Below are 16,369 nucleotides of genomic sequence, written 5' to 3' on the forward strand. Positions count from 1 at the left end.
TGTTGGTCCAAACTAGAGCACCGTGCGGGACCATTCCTTGGCAACTTTTATTCGTTGGCTCCTGTACGCTTAGCTTATCCGGTGTGCCCTAAGAACGAGATATGTGCAGCTCCTATTGGGATTTGTCGGCACATCCGGGCGGCTTTGCTGGTCTTGTTTTACCATTGTCGAAATGTCTTGTAAACCGGGATTCCGAGTCTGGTCGGGTCTTCATGGGAGAAGGTATATCCTTCGTTGATCGCGAGAGCTTATCATGGGCTAAGTTGGGACACCCCTGCAGGGTATAAACTTTCGAAAGACGTGCCTGCGATTATAGGCAGATGGGAATTTGTTAATGTCCGGTTGTAGATAACTTGACACCAAATCCGAATTAAAACCCATCAACCACGTGTGTAGCCGTGATGGTCTCTTTTCGGCGGAGTCCGGGAAGTGAACACGGTTTTGGGTTATGTTTGAGGTAAGTAGGAGTTCAGGATCACGCTAGCTTCACGACCGTTCCGTTTGCTCTCTTCTCGCTCTTATTTGCGTATGTTAGCCACCATATCATGCTTAGTCGCTGCTGCAACCTCACCACTTTACCCCCCTTCCTTTCCCTTTAAGCTTTTCTAGTCTTGATACCCATGGTAATGGGATTGATGAGTCCTCGTGGCTCACAGATTACTACAACAACAGTTGCAGGTACAGGTTATGCGATGATCATGACGCGAGAGCGATGTTTGCTTGTTTCAGAGTTCTTCTTCTGCTTCTTCTTCGATCAGGGGATAGGTTCCAAGTCGGCAGCCTGGGCTAGCAGGGTGGATGTTGTTTGAGTTTCTGTTTGTGTTTCATCCATAGTCGGATGATGCTATTATGTATTGTGATGTTGTATTCGTGTGGCATTGTATGCCTCTTGTATGTATCCCCATCTATTATGTAATGTTGATGTAAGGATATCCACCTTGCAAAAGCGTTTCAATATGCGGTTCTATCTTTGGTGGGACCTTCCAGTCTCTTTAGGATAGTATCGCATATTGGGCGTGACAACGGGTCTGTCACATTCAGATCTGTATGTATTTTGCAAATTTCTATGTCTACAATGCTCTGCATGGAGCTACTCTAGCTAATTCCTCCCACTTTCAATATGTATCCAGATTGAGACTCAGAGTCATCTGGATCGGTGTAAAATCTTGCATCAATGTAACTCTTTACGACAAACTCTTTATCACCTCATAACCGAGAGATATTTCCTTAGTCCTCTAAGGATAATTTTGACCGCTGTCTAGTGATCTATTCCTGGATCACTATTGTACCCCCTTGCCAAACTCATTGGCAAGGCACACAACAGGTCTGGTTCATAGCATGACATACTTTATAGAACCTATGGCCGAGGCATAGGCAATGACTTTCATTCTCTCTCTATCTTCTGTCGTGGTCAGGTTTTGAGTCTTACTCAACTTCACACCTTGCAACACAGACAAGAACCCTTTCTTTGACTGACCCATTTTTGAACCTTTTCAAAACTTTTTCAAGGTATATGCTTTGTGAAACTCCTATTAAGCATTACGATTTATCCTTATAGATCTTAATACTCAATATATAAGTAGCTTCACCGAGATCTTTCATTGAAAAATCTCTTTTTCAAGTATCCTTTTATACTATCCAGAAATTCTATATCATTTCCAATCAACAATATGTCATCCACATATAACATCAGAAATGCTACAAAGCTCCCACTCACTTTCTTGTAAATACAGGATTCAGTGTAAGTCTGTATAAAACCATATGCTTTGATCACCTCATCAAAGCGTATATTCCAACTCTGAGATGCTTGCACCAGTCCATAGATGGATCGCTGGGGCTTGCACACTTTGTTAGCACCTTTAGGACCGACAAAACCTTCTGGTTGCATCATATACAACTCCTCTTTGAGATATCCATTAAAGAATGCAGTTTTGACATCCATTTGCCAGATTTCATAATCTTAAAATTTGGCAATTGCTAACATGATTCGGACGGACTTAAGCATCGCTATGGGTGATAAAGTCTCATTGTAGTCAACTCCTTGAACTTGTCGAAAAACTTTTGTGACAAGTCGAGCTTTGTAGACAGTAACATTACCATCAGCGTCAGTCTTCTTCTTGAAGATACATTTATTCTCTATGACTTGCCGATCATCGCGCAAGTCCACCAAAGTCCACACTTTGTTCTTATACATGGATCCTATCTCAGATTTCATGGCCTCAAGTCATCTATCGGAATCTAGGCTCATCACAACTTCTTCATAGTTCGTAGGTTCGTCATTGTCAAATAATATGACTTCCAGGATAGGGGATTACCGTACCACTCTAGTGCGGAACGTGTTCTGGTTGACCTACGGAGTCTAGTAGTAACTTGATCCGAAGTTTCATGATCATCATCATTAGCTTCCTCTCTAGTTGGTGTAGGCATCACGAGAACGGATTTATCTGATGTGCTACTCTACAATTTGAGAGAAGGTACAATTACCTCATGAAGTTCTACTTTCCTCCCACTCACTTCTTTCGAGAGAAACTCCTTCTCTAGAAAGGACCCATTCTTAGCAACATAGATCTTGCCTTCGGATTTGTGGTAGAAGGTATACCCAATAGTTTCTTTAGGGTATCCTATGAAGACGCACTTCTCCGATTTAGGTTCGAGCTTATTAGGCTGAAGCCTTTTGACATAAGCATCACATCCCCAAACTTTAATAAATGACGGCTTAGGTTTCTTGCCAAACCACAGTTCATACAGTGACGTCTCAACGGATTTAGACGGTGCCATATTTAACGTGAATGCGGCTGTCTCTAACGCATAACCCCAAAACGATAGTGGTAAATCGGTAAGAGACATCATACATCACACCATATCTAATAAAGTATGGTTATGATGTTCGGGCGCACCATTACGCTGTGGTGTTCCAGGTGGCATGAGTTGTGAAACAATTCCACATTGTTTCAAATGAAGGTCAAACTCGTAACTCAAATATTCGCCTCCGCGATCAGATCGTAGAAACTTTATTTTCTTGTTATGATGATTCTCCACTTCACTCTGAAATTATTTGAACTTTTCAAATGTTTCAGACTTGTGTTTCATCAAGTAGATATACCCATACCTACTCAAATCATATGTGAAGGTCAGAAAATAATGATACCCGTCGCGTGCCTCAACACTCATCGGACCAGATACATCCGTATGTATTATTTCCAATAAGTCTTTAGCTTGCTCCATTGTTCCGGAGAATAGTGTTTTAGTCATCTTGCCTATGAGGCATGGTTCGCAAGCATCAAATGATTCATAATCAAGTGATTCCAAAAGTCCATCTGCATGGAGTTTCTTCATGCGCTTTACACCAATATGACCTAAATGAAAGTGTCACAAGTAAGTTGCACGATTATTATCAACTTTGCATCTTTTGGCGTCAATTTTATGAATATGTGTATCACTACGATCGAGATTCAATAAACCATTCACATTGGGTGTATGACCATATAAGGCTTTATTCATGTAAACAGAACAATAATTATTCTCTGACTTAAATGAATAACCATATTGTAAGAAACATGATCAAATCATATTCATGCTCAATGCAAACACCAAATAACATTTATGTAGGTTCAACACTAACCCCAAAGGTAGAGGGAGTGTTTGCCCGTGATCACTTCTAGCACACATTTCCACCTCGCCCTTTACTAGTCTATGTTTATTATGCAACTCCTGTTTCGAGTTACTAATCTTAGAAACCGAACCGGTATCAAATACCCAAGGGCTACTAAGAACACTAGCAAGGTACACATCAATAACACGTATATCAAATATACCTTTGTTCACTTTGCCATCCTTCTTATCCGCCAAGTATTTGGGGCAGTTCCGCTTCCAGTGACCATTTCCTTTGCAGTAGAGGCACTCAGTTTCAGGCTTGGGTCTAGCTTTGGGCTTCTTCATGGGAGTGGCGACTTGCTTACCATTCTTCTTGAAGTTCCCTTTATTTCCCTTGCCCCTTTTCTTGAAACTAGTGGTCTTGTTAATCATCAACACTTGATGCTCTTTCTTGATTTCTACCTTCACCGATTTTAGCATCGCAAAGAGCTCGGGAATCATTTTCGTCATCCCTTGCATATTATAGTTTATCACAAAGTTCTAGTAGCTTGGTGATAGTAAGTGGATACCACTGTCAATCACTATATTATCTGGAAGATTAACTCCCACTTAATTCAAGTGATTGTAGTACCCTAGACATTCTGAGCACACGCTCACTGATTGAGCTATTCTCCTCCATATTGTAGGCAAAGTACTTGCCAGAGGTCTCATACCTCTCGACATGGGCATGAGTCTGAAATACCTATTTCAGCTCTTGGAACATCTCATATGCTCTGTGGCGTTCAAAACGTTTTTGAAGTCCCTGTTCTAAGCCGTAAAGCATGGCACACTAAACTATCAAGTAGTCATCTTATCGAGCTTGACAAATGTTCATAACATCCACATCTGCTCCTGTAATAGGTCTGTCACCTAGTGGTGCATGATGTCTACTACACAACTTTATCCCGGTAGACGTTGTTGGGCCTCCAAGTGCAGAGTTTTGTAGGACAGTAGCAAATTTCTCTCAAGTGGATGACCTAAGGTTTATCAATCCGTGGGAGGCGTAGGATGAAGATGGTCTCTCTCAAACAACCCTGCAACCAAATAACAAAGAGTCTCTTGTGTCCCCAACACATCCAATACAATGGTAAATTGTATAGGTGCACTAGTTCGGCGAAGAGATGGTGATACAAGTGCAATATGGATGGTAGATATAGGTTTTTGTAATCTTAAAATATAAAAACAGCAAGGTAGCAAGTAACAAAGTGAGCTAAAATGGTATTGCAATGCTTGAAAACAGGCCTAGGGTTCATACTTTCACTAGCGCAAGTTCTCTCAACAATGATAACATAATTGGATCATATAACAATCCCTCAACGTGCAAAAAAGAGTCACTCCAAAGTCACTAATAGTGGAGAACAAACGAAGAGATTATTGTAGGATACGAAATCAACTCAAAGTTATTCTTTCCAATCGATCTATTGGGCTATTCCTATAAGTGTCACAAACAGCCCTAGAGTTCGTACTAAAATAAAACCTTAAGATACACATCAACCAAAACCCCAATGTCACCTAGATACTCCAATGTCACCATAAGTATCCACGGGTTTGATTATACGATATGCATCACACAATCTTAAATTCATCTATTCAAACCAACACAAAGAACTTCAAAGAGTGCCCCAAAGTTTCTACCGGAGATTCAAGAGGAAAACGTGTGCCAACCCCTATATATAAGTTCACAAGGTCACAAAACCTACAAGTTGATCACCAAAACATACATCAAGTGGGTCACATGAATATCCCATTGTCACCACAGATAAGCACATGCATGACATACATCAAATGTTCCCAAATCCTTAAAAACTCAATTCGATAAGATAACTTCAAAGAGAACACTCAAAACATTACAAGAAGGTTGAGGGGGAGAACATCATAAGATCCAACTATAGTAGGAAAGCTCGTGGTACATCAAGATCGTGCCAAATCAAGAACACGAGAGAGAGAGATCAAACACATAGCTACTAGTACATACCCTCAGTCCCGAGGTTGAACTACTCCCTCCTCGTCATGGAGAGCGCCAGGATGACGAAGATGGCCACCGGTGATGATTCCCCCCTCCGACAGGGTGCCGGAACAGGGTCCCGATTGGTTTTTGGTGGCTACAGAGTCTTGCAGCGGTGGAACTCCTGATCTAGGTTCTGTTCTAGAAGTTTGGGGATATATAAGAGGTGTTGGCGTCGGGAACAAGTCAGGGTGGTCCCCGAGTCAACCACAAGATAGGGAGGTGCGCCCAGGGGGGTAGGGCGTTCCCTCCTGTCTTGTGGTTGGCTCGGGACTCTTCTGGTCCATCTCCGATGCTCTGTGGGATTCTTCTGGTCTATAAATAATCACCTAAAGTTTCAGGTCATTTGGACTCCATTTGGTATTCCTTTTCTATAAAACTCAAAAACAAGGAAAAAACAGAAACTGGCACTGGGCTCTAGGTTAATAGGTTAGTCCCAAAAATCATATAAAATAGCATATAAATGCATATAAAACATCCAAGATGGATAATATAATAGCATGGAACAATAAAAAATTATAGATATGTTGGAGACGTATCAAGCATCCCCAAGCTTAATTCCTGCTTGTCCTCGAGTAGGTAAATGATAAAAACAGAATTTTTGATGTGGAATGCTACCTAACATATTTATCAATGTAATCTTCTCTATTGTGGCAAGAATATTCAGATCCATAAGATTCAAAACAAAAGTTTAATATTGACATAAAAACGATAATACTTCAAGCATACTAATAAAGTAATTATGTCTTCTCAAAATAACATGGAAAAAGAAAGCTTATCCCTACAAAATCATATAGTCTGTCTATGCTCCATCTTCATCAAACAAAATATTCAAATCATGCACAACCCTGATGACAAGCCAAGAAATTGTTTCATACTTTTGATGTTCTCAAACCTTTTCAACTTTCATGCAATACATGAGCGTGAGCCATGGACATATCACTATAGGCGGAATAGAATATGGTGGTTGTGGAGAAGACAAAAAGAAGGATATAGTCTCACGACAACTAGGCATGTCAATGGGCTATGGAGATGCCCATCAATAGATATCAATGTCAATGGGCTATGGAGATGCCCATCAATAGATATCAATGTGAGTGAGTAGGGATTGCCATGCAACGGATGCACTAGAGCTATAAGTTTATGAAAGCTCAAAAAGAAACTAAGTGGGTGTGTATCCAACTTGCTTGATCACGAAGACCTAGGGCAATTTGAGGAAGCCCATCATTGGAATATATAACCCATAGAAACTAGAAAACAAGCAAACTATGCATTGAAAAATGAATCTGTCAAAAACAGAACAGTCTGAAGTAATCTGTACTCCGACCATACTTCTGTAACTCCAAAAATTCTGAAAATTTAGGAAATGTAGGGACTTTGTATACCTATCACCTGTAAAAATTCATATCAAAAGCACGTTCCAGTGAATTTTAGAAATTCCTGGACTGGGCGCAAAAGTTTCTGTTTTTGGACAGAATCAAGTCAACTATCATCCACACTATCCCAAAGGCTTTACTTGGCATTTTATTGAAACAAAAGCAATAAAACATGATTACTACAGTAGCATAATCATGTGAACACACAAAAATAGTAGGTAAAAGTGTTGGTTTGTCTCCCAACAAGTGCTTTTCTTTAATGCCTTTTAGCTAGGCATGATGAGTTCAATGATGCTCGCATAAAAGATAAGGATTGAAACATAAGGAGAGCATCATGAAGCATATGACTAACACATTTAAGTCTAACCCACTTCCTATGCATAGGGATTTTGTGAGCAAATAACTTTTGGCAGCAAAATCAACTAGCATAATAAAGCAAAACAAGCACAACTTCAAGATTTTCAACACATAGAGAGGAAACTTGATATTATTGCAATTCCTACAAGCATAAGTTCCTCCCCCATAATAATTTTCAGTAGCATCGTGAAGAAATTCAACAATATAACCATCACATAAAGCATTCTTTTCATGACACAATCATAAAAAACTTATTACTCTCCACACGAGCAAATTCTTCTCATCAATAGTAGTGGGAGCAAACTCAACAAAATAACTATCATGACAGTGAAAATTAAAATCATGATGACAAGTTTCATGATTATAATTATTCTTTATAGCATACATGTCATCACCATAATCATCATAGATAGCAACTTTGTTATGATAGTTCATTGAAACCTCTTACAAAATAGTGGATTCATCACTAAATAAAGTCATGACCTCTCCAAATCCACTTTCATCAATATTATGAAAAGATTCAACACCCTAAAAAATAGTGGTATTATTACCTAGAGTTGACACTCTTCCAAACCCACATTCATCATTGTAATCATCAGAAATAGGAGGCATGCTACCATTAGAACAAATTTGCACATCAAAACTTGGGGGAATAAAAATATCATCTTCATCAAACATAGCATCCCAAGCTTATGGCTTTGCATATCACTAGAATCATGGATGTTCAAATAATTTATACTAGCAACATGGCAATCATGCTCATCATTCATGGATTCTATGCCAAACACTTTATAGCATTCTTCTTCTAACAATTGAGCAAAATTTTCCTTTCCATCATTTTCACGAAAGACATCATAAATACGAATAATATGAGGCAAACTCAATTCCATTTTTTTATTTTTGTTTTTATAAACCAAACTAGTGATAAAACAAGAAACTAAAAGATTCGGTTGCAAGATCTAAAGATATACCTTCAAGCACTCACCTCCCCGGCAACGACGCCAGAAAATAGCTTGATGTCTACTATGCAACTTTATTCTTGTAGACCCGTGTTGGGCCTCCAAGTGCAGAGTTTTGTAGGACAGTAGCAATTTCCCCTCAAGTGGATGACCTAAGGTTTATCAATCCATGGTAGGCATAGGATGAAGATAGTCTCTCTCAAGTAACCTTGCAATCAAATACAAGAAATCTCTTGTGTCCCCAACACACCCAATACAATGGAAAATTGTATAGGTGCACTAGTTCGGTGAAGAGATGGTGATAGAAGTGTAGTATGGATAGTAGATATGAGTTTTTGTAGTGCGAACAATAAAAAACAGCAAGGTAGTAAATAGTAAAATGGATCACAAACAATATTGCAATGATGGAAAATGAGGCCTAGGGTGCATACTTTCACTAGTGCAATGTCTCAACAATGCTAACATAGTAGGATCATATGATTATCCCTCAAAGTGCAATAAAGAATCACTCCTGAGTTCCTATTAGCGGAGAACAAAAGATAGAAATTGTTTGTAGGGTATGATACCACCTCAAAGCTATTCTTTCCGATCAATCTATCCTAAAGTTCGTACTAAAATAACACAAAGATATTCTTTCCGATCAATCTAACCAAGAGTTTGTACTAAAATAACACCATATGACACACATCAACCAACTCTAATGTCACCTAGATACTCCAATGTCACCACAAGTATCCATGAGTTAATTCTATGATATGCATCAAACAACTTCATGATCATAATATATAATCCACACAAAGAACTACAAGGAGACCCCAAAGTTTCTATCAGAGAAAAGATAATAAAAACGTGCATCAACCCCTATGCATAGATTACCCCAATGTCACCTCGGCAATCCGCAAGTTGAGTGCCATAACATATATCAAGTGAACCAATATGAAACCCCATTGTCACCTCAAGTATTCATACAGCAAGACATACATCATGTGTTCTCAGATCTGAACATTCAATCCGACAAGACAAAACTTCAAAGGGTAAAGATTCAATTCATCACAACAAGAGTAGAGAGGGAAGAAACATCATATGATCCATCTATGTTAACAAAGCACATGATACATCATGATCATGACATATAAAGATCACACACGCGTGAGAAAGAGATTGAACACATAGCTACTAGTACAAACCCTCAGCCCCGAGGGTGGACTACTCCCGCCTCATCGTGGTGGCCGCTGGGATGATGAAGATGGCCACCGGTGATGATCTCCCCCTCTGGCAGGGTGCCAGAACGGGCTCCCGATTGGTTTTCGGTGGCTACAGAGGATTGCGGTGGCGGAACTTCTGATCTAGGGTCTCCACATGGGTGTTTGGAATATTTCACAATTTATAGGGCGAAGAGGGGGTACGGGAGGCCACCCCAGGTGCTGCTATGGCCATTGGATGTCTTCTAGTCCATAAAAAATCCACAAATGTTTTTGCGGTGTTTGGACTCTGTTTGATATTGATTTCTGGCGATGTAAAAAACAAGCAAAAAACAACAACTGGCACTGGGCACTGGGTCCATAGGTTAGTCAAAAATGATATAAAGTTGCTATAAAATTATTGCAAAACATCCAAGAATGATAATATAACATCATGAATACTTCATAAATTATAGATACGTTGGAGACATATCAACATCCCCAAGCTTAATTCCTACTCGTCCTCGAGTAGATAAATGATAAAAGAAATCATTTATGAAGTGTGAATGATAGCATAGTGCACAAGTTTGATCAATGACAATTGCAATCACTTTTCCTAGCATCATAACAATAATTCATTCTTATAAAACTTCTCATGTTAAAGTAGCAACCAATTCACATGTTAAGGTTCAAACAACGAATTCTCTTGAAACTCAACAACCTATATTCTTAGTCACCAAACAATTGCAATTCAACTTATTCAACAGAGTCTAAGCAAGAGCTCCACATACTCAAGCATCATATAGTCTTCTATGATTGCTAACACTCACCGCATACACATGAGCAAAACATTTCAACAGGACACATAGAAAGATAGGGGATTATAATTTCGTCTCCCAACGTATTCACCTCAAGTGTGATGTCAATAATAATAACTCATGCTACCCATATCCAACTGGATACATGTTCCTAGATCTTTCCTCACCACATGATGCTTGCCAAAAGATAAAAATAAAAAGGAATAGAGAGAAAAACTTTGAATCTTGCAAGAAAGTAAATACATAAAAGTAAAAGATAGGCCCTTCGCAGAGGGACGCATAGGTTGCCATGCGTTTTTTGGTTGTATGCTCAATCCCTTAGTGCAAGAGAACGTCATGTTATATTGCCCCTTATGATACAACCTTTATTATGAAGTCTGTTGCTTTTATTCTTCTCCATCACAAGTTCGTACAACGCTCAATTTTCTCTTACACTAAATGATCTAACACTTTTAGAAACAATTTTTATTACCTTATTGCACCAATGACAACTTACTTGAAGGATCTTACTCAATCCTTAGGTAGGTATGGTGGACTCTTGATAATAAGATTTGGGTTTAAGGGTTTTTGGATGCACAAGTAGTATCTCTACTTGGTGCAGAATTTTTGGCTAGCAAAGATGGGGCGCAAGCACCACATGTTGAAGGATCTATGATAATATAATTTCTATGTGAATATGAACAAACATAAATGATAATGTTGTCTTCCTTGTCCAACGTCAACAATTTTGGCATATAATATTTTGATGGGGGCTCACAATCACAAAAGATTTCCAATATAGTGGATTTGCATGTGAAAGTTCTCTTCCTTATAGTAATCATTGAAGAATTGCTTGTATGACCAATATTGTGATTGTCAAGCTTCAAAAGATTTCAATTTCTAAACCCAATGTGAAGCTACCACTAGGCATGATATGAACTTATAATTTAAACTTCATTATATTCAATTCATTCAACAATTTACTCATAGGATATAAGTGAAGCACAAGAGTAAATGACAAACTACTGCAAAAAAGATATAAGAGAAGACCAAGCGAGTAGTTATGTAAATGGGTAGCTATTTGAGGACTCTCTTTTATTTAAAACTGTAAGATATAAATATTTTATTAAAACAGCAAGAAAAACAAAACAAAATGACATTCCAAGCATAGCACAATTGATGTGAAGAAGCAAAAACTTAGGCTCAACCGATACTAACCGATAATTGTTGAAGAAGAAAGATGGGATGCCTACCAGGGCATCCCCAAGCTTAGATGCTTGATACTTGTTGGAATATTAGCTTGGGATGCCTTGGGCATCCCCAATCTTGAGCTTTTGTGTCTTCTTAACTCCTCTTATATCACGGTTTCCCTAAATCTCAAAACTTAATCCACACAAAACTCAACAAGAACTCATGAGATAAGTTAGTATAAATCAATGCAAAACCTTATCATTCTCTACTGTCGAAAATCACTAAAATTATTATTTGACATTTCATACTAAATGGCTATGCATATTTAATACTCCTATCCTCAAATAGAATCATTAAACAAGAAACATAAGCAAACAATGCAACCATAACAGTAGTCTGCCAAAACAGTATAGTCTGTAAAGAACGCAAGATTCATCATACTTCCCTAACTCCAAAAATTCTGAAAAATTACCGCACCGTATAAAATTTATTATAAATTATTGTGAAAAAGGTTTCAACATTTTATCACATTCTAAATGTTCACGGGAAATTTTTCAACAGCGATAAACTTTCTGTTTTGAAACAACAACTCATATACTTGCAAAATAAGCATGGTAAAGGCTTTCCTTGACATTTTATTGAAAATAAAGATGCAAAACAATACTTTAAATAACAGAAAGCAAATTATAGCAAAAGAAAATTACCCTCTAAGAAAAACACATATCATGTGACGAATAAAAATATAGCCTCAAGTAAGTTTACCGATAATGTTGGAGACGAAAGAGGGGATGCCTTCCGGGGCATCCCCAAGCCTAGTTGCTTGGATATTCCTTGGATATTATCTTGGGTGCCTTGGGCACCCCCAAGCTTAGGGTCTTCTCGCTCCTTATTCTCCTCATATCGACATCGAACCCAAAATTTGAAAACTTCAATCACACAAAACTTAACGGAACTTCGTGAGATAGTTTAGTATGATAAAGAACACACCATTTCACTTTGGTACTGTCAACGACAAGATTCATAATGGTTTCCACACAATGCCGACCGTATCATATCATTTCCAAAATTTATATTGAGCAATATAAGCCATAGAAACTAGAAAACAAGCAAACTATGCATTGAAAACAGAATCTGTCAAAAACAGAACAATCTGAAGTAATTTGTACTCCAACCATACTTCTGTAACTCCAAAAATTATGAGAAATTAGGAAAACGTAGGGAATTGGTATATCTATCACCTGTATAAATAATCAGATCAAAAGCACGTTCCAGTGAATTTTATAAATTCCTGGTCTGGGCGCAAAAGTTTCTGTTTTTGGACAGAATCAAGTCAACTATCATCCACACTATCCCAAAGGCTTTACTTGGCACTTTATTGAAACAAAAGCAATAAAACATGATTACTATAGTAGCATAATCATGTAAAAACACAAAAATAGTAGGTAAAAGTGTTGGGTTGTCTCCCAACAAGTGCTTTTCTTTAATACCTTTTAGCTAGGCATGATGAGTTCAATGATGCTCACATAAAAGATAAGGACTGAAACATAAAGAGAGCATCATGAAGCATATGACTAGCAAATTTAAGTCTAACCCACTTCTATGCATAGGGATTTTGTGAGAAAATAACTTTTGGGAGCAAAATCAACTAGCATAGGAAGGCAAAACAAGCACAACTTCAAGATTTTCAACACATGGAGAGGAAACTTGATATTATTGCAATTCCTACAAGCATAAGTTCCTCCACCATTATAATTTTCATTAGCATAATGAAGAAATTCAACAATATAACCATCAAATAAATAATTCTTTTCATGACGCAAAAGTATAGAAAACTTATTACTCTCCACATAAGCAAATTTCTTCTCATCAATAGTAGTGGGAGCAAACTCAACAAAATAACTATCATGAGAGTGAAAATTAAAATCATGATGACAATTACATGGTTATAATTATTCTTTATAGCATACATGTCATCACCATAATCATCATAGATAACAACTTTATTATCATAGTCAATTGAAACCTCTTCCAAAATAGTGGATTCATCACTAAATAAAGTCATGGCCTCTCCAAATCCACTTTCATCAATATTGTGAAAAGATTCAACACCCTAAAAAATAGTGGGATCATTACCTAGAGTTGACACTCTTCCAAACTCACATTCATAATTGTAATCATCATAAATAGGAGGCATGCTACCAGTATAACTAATTTGCACATCAAAACTTGGGGGCATAAAATATCATCTTCATCAAACATAGCATCCCCAAGCTTATGGATTTGCATATAACTAGAATCATGGATATTCAAAGGATTTATACTAGCAACATTGCAATCATGCTCATAATTCATGGATTCTATGCCAAACAATTTATAACATTCTTCCTCTAACAATTGAGCACAATTTTCCTTTCCATAATTTTCACGGAAGACATTTTAAAGATGAATAATATGATGCAAACTCAATTCCATTTTTAAAATTTTGTTTTTATAAACCAAACTAGTGATAAAACAAGAAACTAAAAGATTCAGTTGCAAGATCTAAAGATATAACTTCAAGCACTCACCTCCCCGGCAACGGCGCCACAAAAGATCTTGATGTCTACTACGCAAATTTATTCTTGTAGACTCGTGTTGGGCCTCCAAGCGCAGAGTTTTGTAGGAAAATATCAATTTTTCCTCAAGTGGATGACCTAAGGTTTATCAATCTGTGGGAGGCGTAGGATGAATATAGTCTCTCTCAAGAAACCTTGCAATCAAATACAAGAAATCTCTTGTGTCCCCAACACACCCAATAAAATGGCAAATTTATAGGTGCACTAGTTCGACGAAGAGATGGTGATGAAAGTGTAGTATGGATAGTAGATATGAGTTTTTGTAGTGCGAACAATAAAAAACAAGGTAGTAAATAGTAAAATGGAGAACAAACGGTATTGCAATGATGGAAAATGAGGCCTAGGGTGCATACTTCACTAGTGCAATCTCTCAACAATGCTAACATAGTTGGATCATATGATTATCCCTCAAAGTGTAATAAAGAATCACTCCCGAGTTCCTATTAGTGGATAACAAAAGATAGAAATTGTTTGTAGGGTACGAAACCACCTCAAAGCTATTCTTTCCGATCAATCTATCCTAGAGTTCATACTAAAATAACACAGAGCTATTCTTTCCGATCAATCTAACCAAGAGTTCATACTAAAATAACACCATATGACATTCATCAACCAACTCCAATGTCACCTAGATACTCCAATGTCACCAAAAGTATTCGTGAATTAATTCTATGATATGTATCAAACAATTTCATGATCATAATATTCAATCCACAAAAAGAACTACAAGGAGACCCCAAAGTTTCTATCGGATAAGAGATAATAAAAACGTGCATCAACCCCTATGCATTGATTACCCCAATGTCACCTCGGGAATCCGCAAGTTGAGTGCCATAACATATATCAAGTGAATCAATATGATACCCCATTGTCACCTCAAGTATTCATACCGCAAGACATACATCATGTGTTCTCAAATCTGAACATTCAATCCGACAAGACAAAACTTCTAAGGGCAAAGATTCAATTCATCAACAAGAGTAGAGAGGGGTGAAACATCATATGATCCATCTATGTTAACAAAGCCCAAGATACATCAAGATCGTGACATCTCAAGATCGCGCACGAGAGAGATTAAACACATAGCTACTGGTCCAAACCCTCAGTCCCGAGGGTGGACTACTCCCTCCTCATCGTGGTGGCCGCCGGAATGATGAAGATGACCACCGGTGATGATCTCCCCCTCCGACAGGGTGCCGGAACAGGCTCCTGATTGGTTTTCAGTGGCTACAGAGGCTTGCAACAGTGGAACTTCCGATCTAGGGTCTCCATGAGGGTTTTTGGAATATTTGATGATTTATAGGTTGAAGAGGGGGTGCCGGAGGCCACCGAGGTGGGCACAACCCACTAGGGCACGTCCTGGGGGCCCAGGACGCGCCCTGGTGGGTTGTGCCCCCCTCAGGGCACCCCCAGGTGTTGCTCTGGCCCATTGGATGTCTTCTTGTCCATAAAAAATGCACAACAAGTTTTGCGGTGTTTGGACTCCGTTTGATATTGATTTCTTGCGATGTAAAAAACAAGCAAAGAACAACAACTGGCAGTGGGCACTGGGTCAATAGGTTAGTCCCAAAAAATGATATAAAGTTGCTATAAAATGATTTTAAAACATCCAAGAATGATAATATAACAACATGAATACTTCATAAATTATAGATACATTGGAGATATATCACTCTTCAATGGTGAACATCTCTATGTTGATCATATCTACTATATGATTCATGTTCGACCTTTCGGTCTCCAGTGTTCCGAGGCCATGTCTGTACATGCACTACAAAAAGGACTCATCCGTGATATTTTGGGCCAAACGAATTTTTTTCTGTCATACTTATGACACTTCTATGACGATAATTGTGACAAAACCCAGTATCATCATAGATGTGGTGCGCTCCTACTTCTATGACAAAAAATCATGACAGAAAATGGGCTTTTCGTCCTGGGTGGGACGGAGATGCAGCTGCATGACATTCTTTCGGCCGCCCATGATAGAAAAAACCATGGTAGAAGCGAGGGCGAGGAAAATTTTGGGGAGTTCCCGGTCACGTTGGGTGGTCGGAGGCCGAGCGATGCGCGTTTCTCTCATACACGTACGCGTGTGTGTGCGAGGCGTTGGGCTCTAACTGAATCCAAGCGAGGCTTCGCCTAACTGAACCCGAGCGATTGCACTGCAGGCTACGCGTTACTGAACTCGAGCGATCGAGTGATTCCTTCGCTACTGCTGGTAACTGAAGCCGATCGATGCTGCCTCTGGATGA

This window comes from Triticum dicoccoides, chromosome 6B (assembly GCF_002162155.2).
Source record: "Triticum dicoccoides isolate Atlit2015 ecotype Zavitan chromosome 6B, WEW_v2.0, whole genome shotgun sequence".
Taxonomy (NCBI): domain Eukaryota; kingdom Viridiplantae; phylum Streptophyta; class Magnoliopsida; order Poales; family Poaceae; genus Triticum; species Triticum dicoccoides.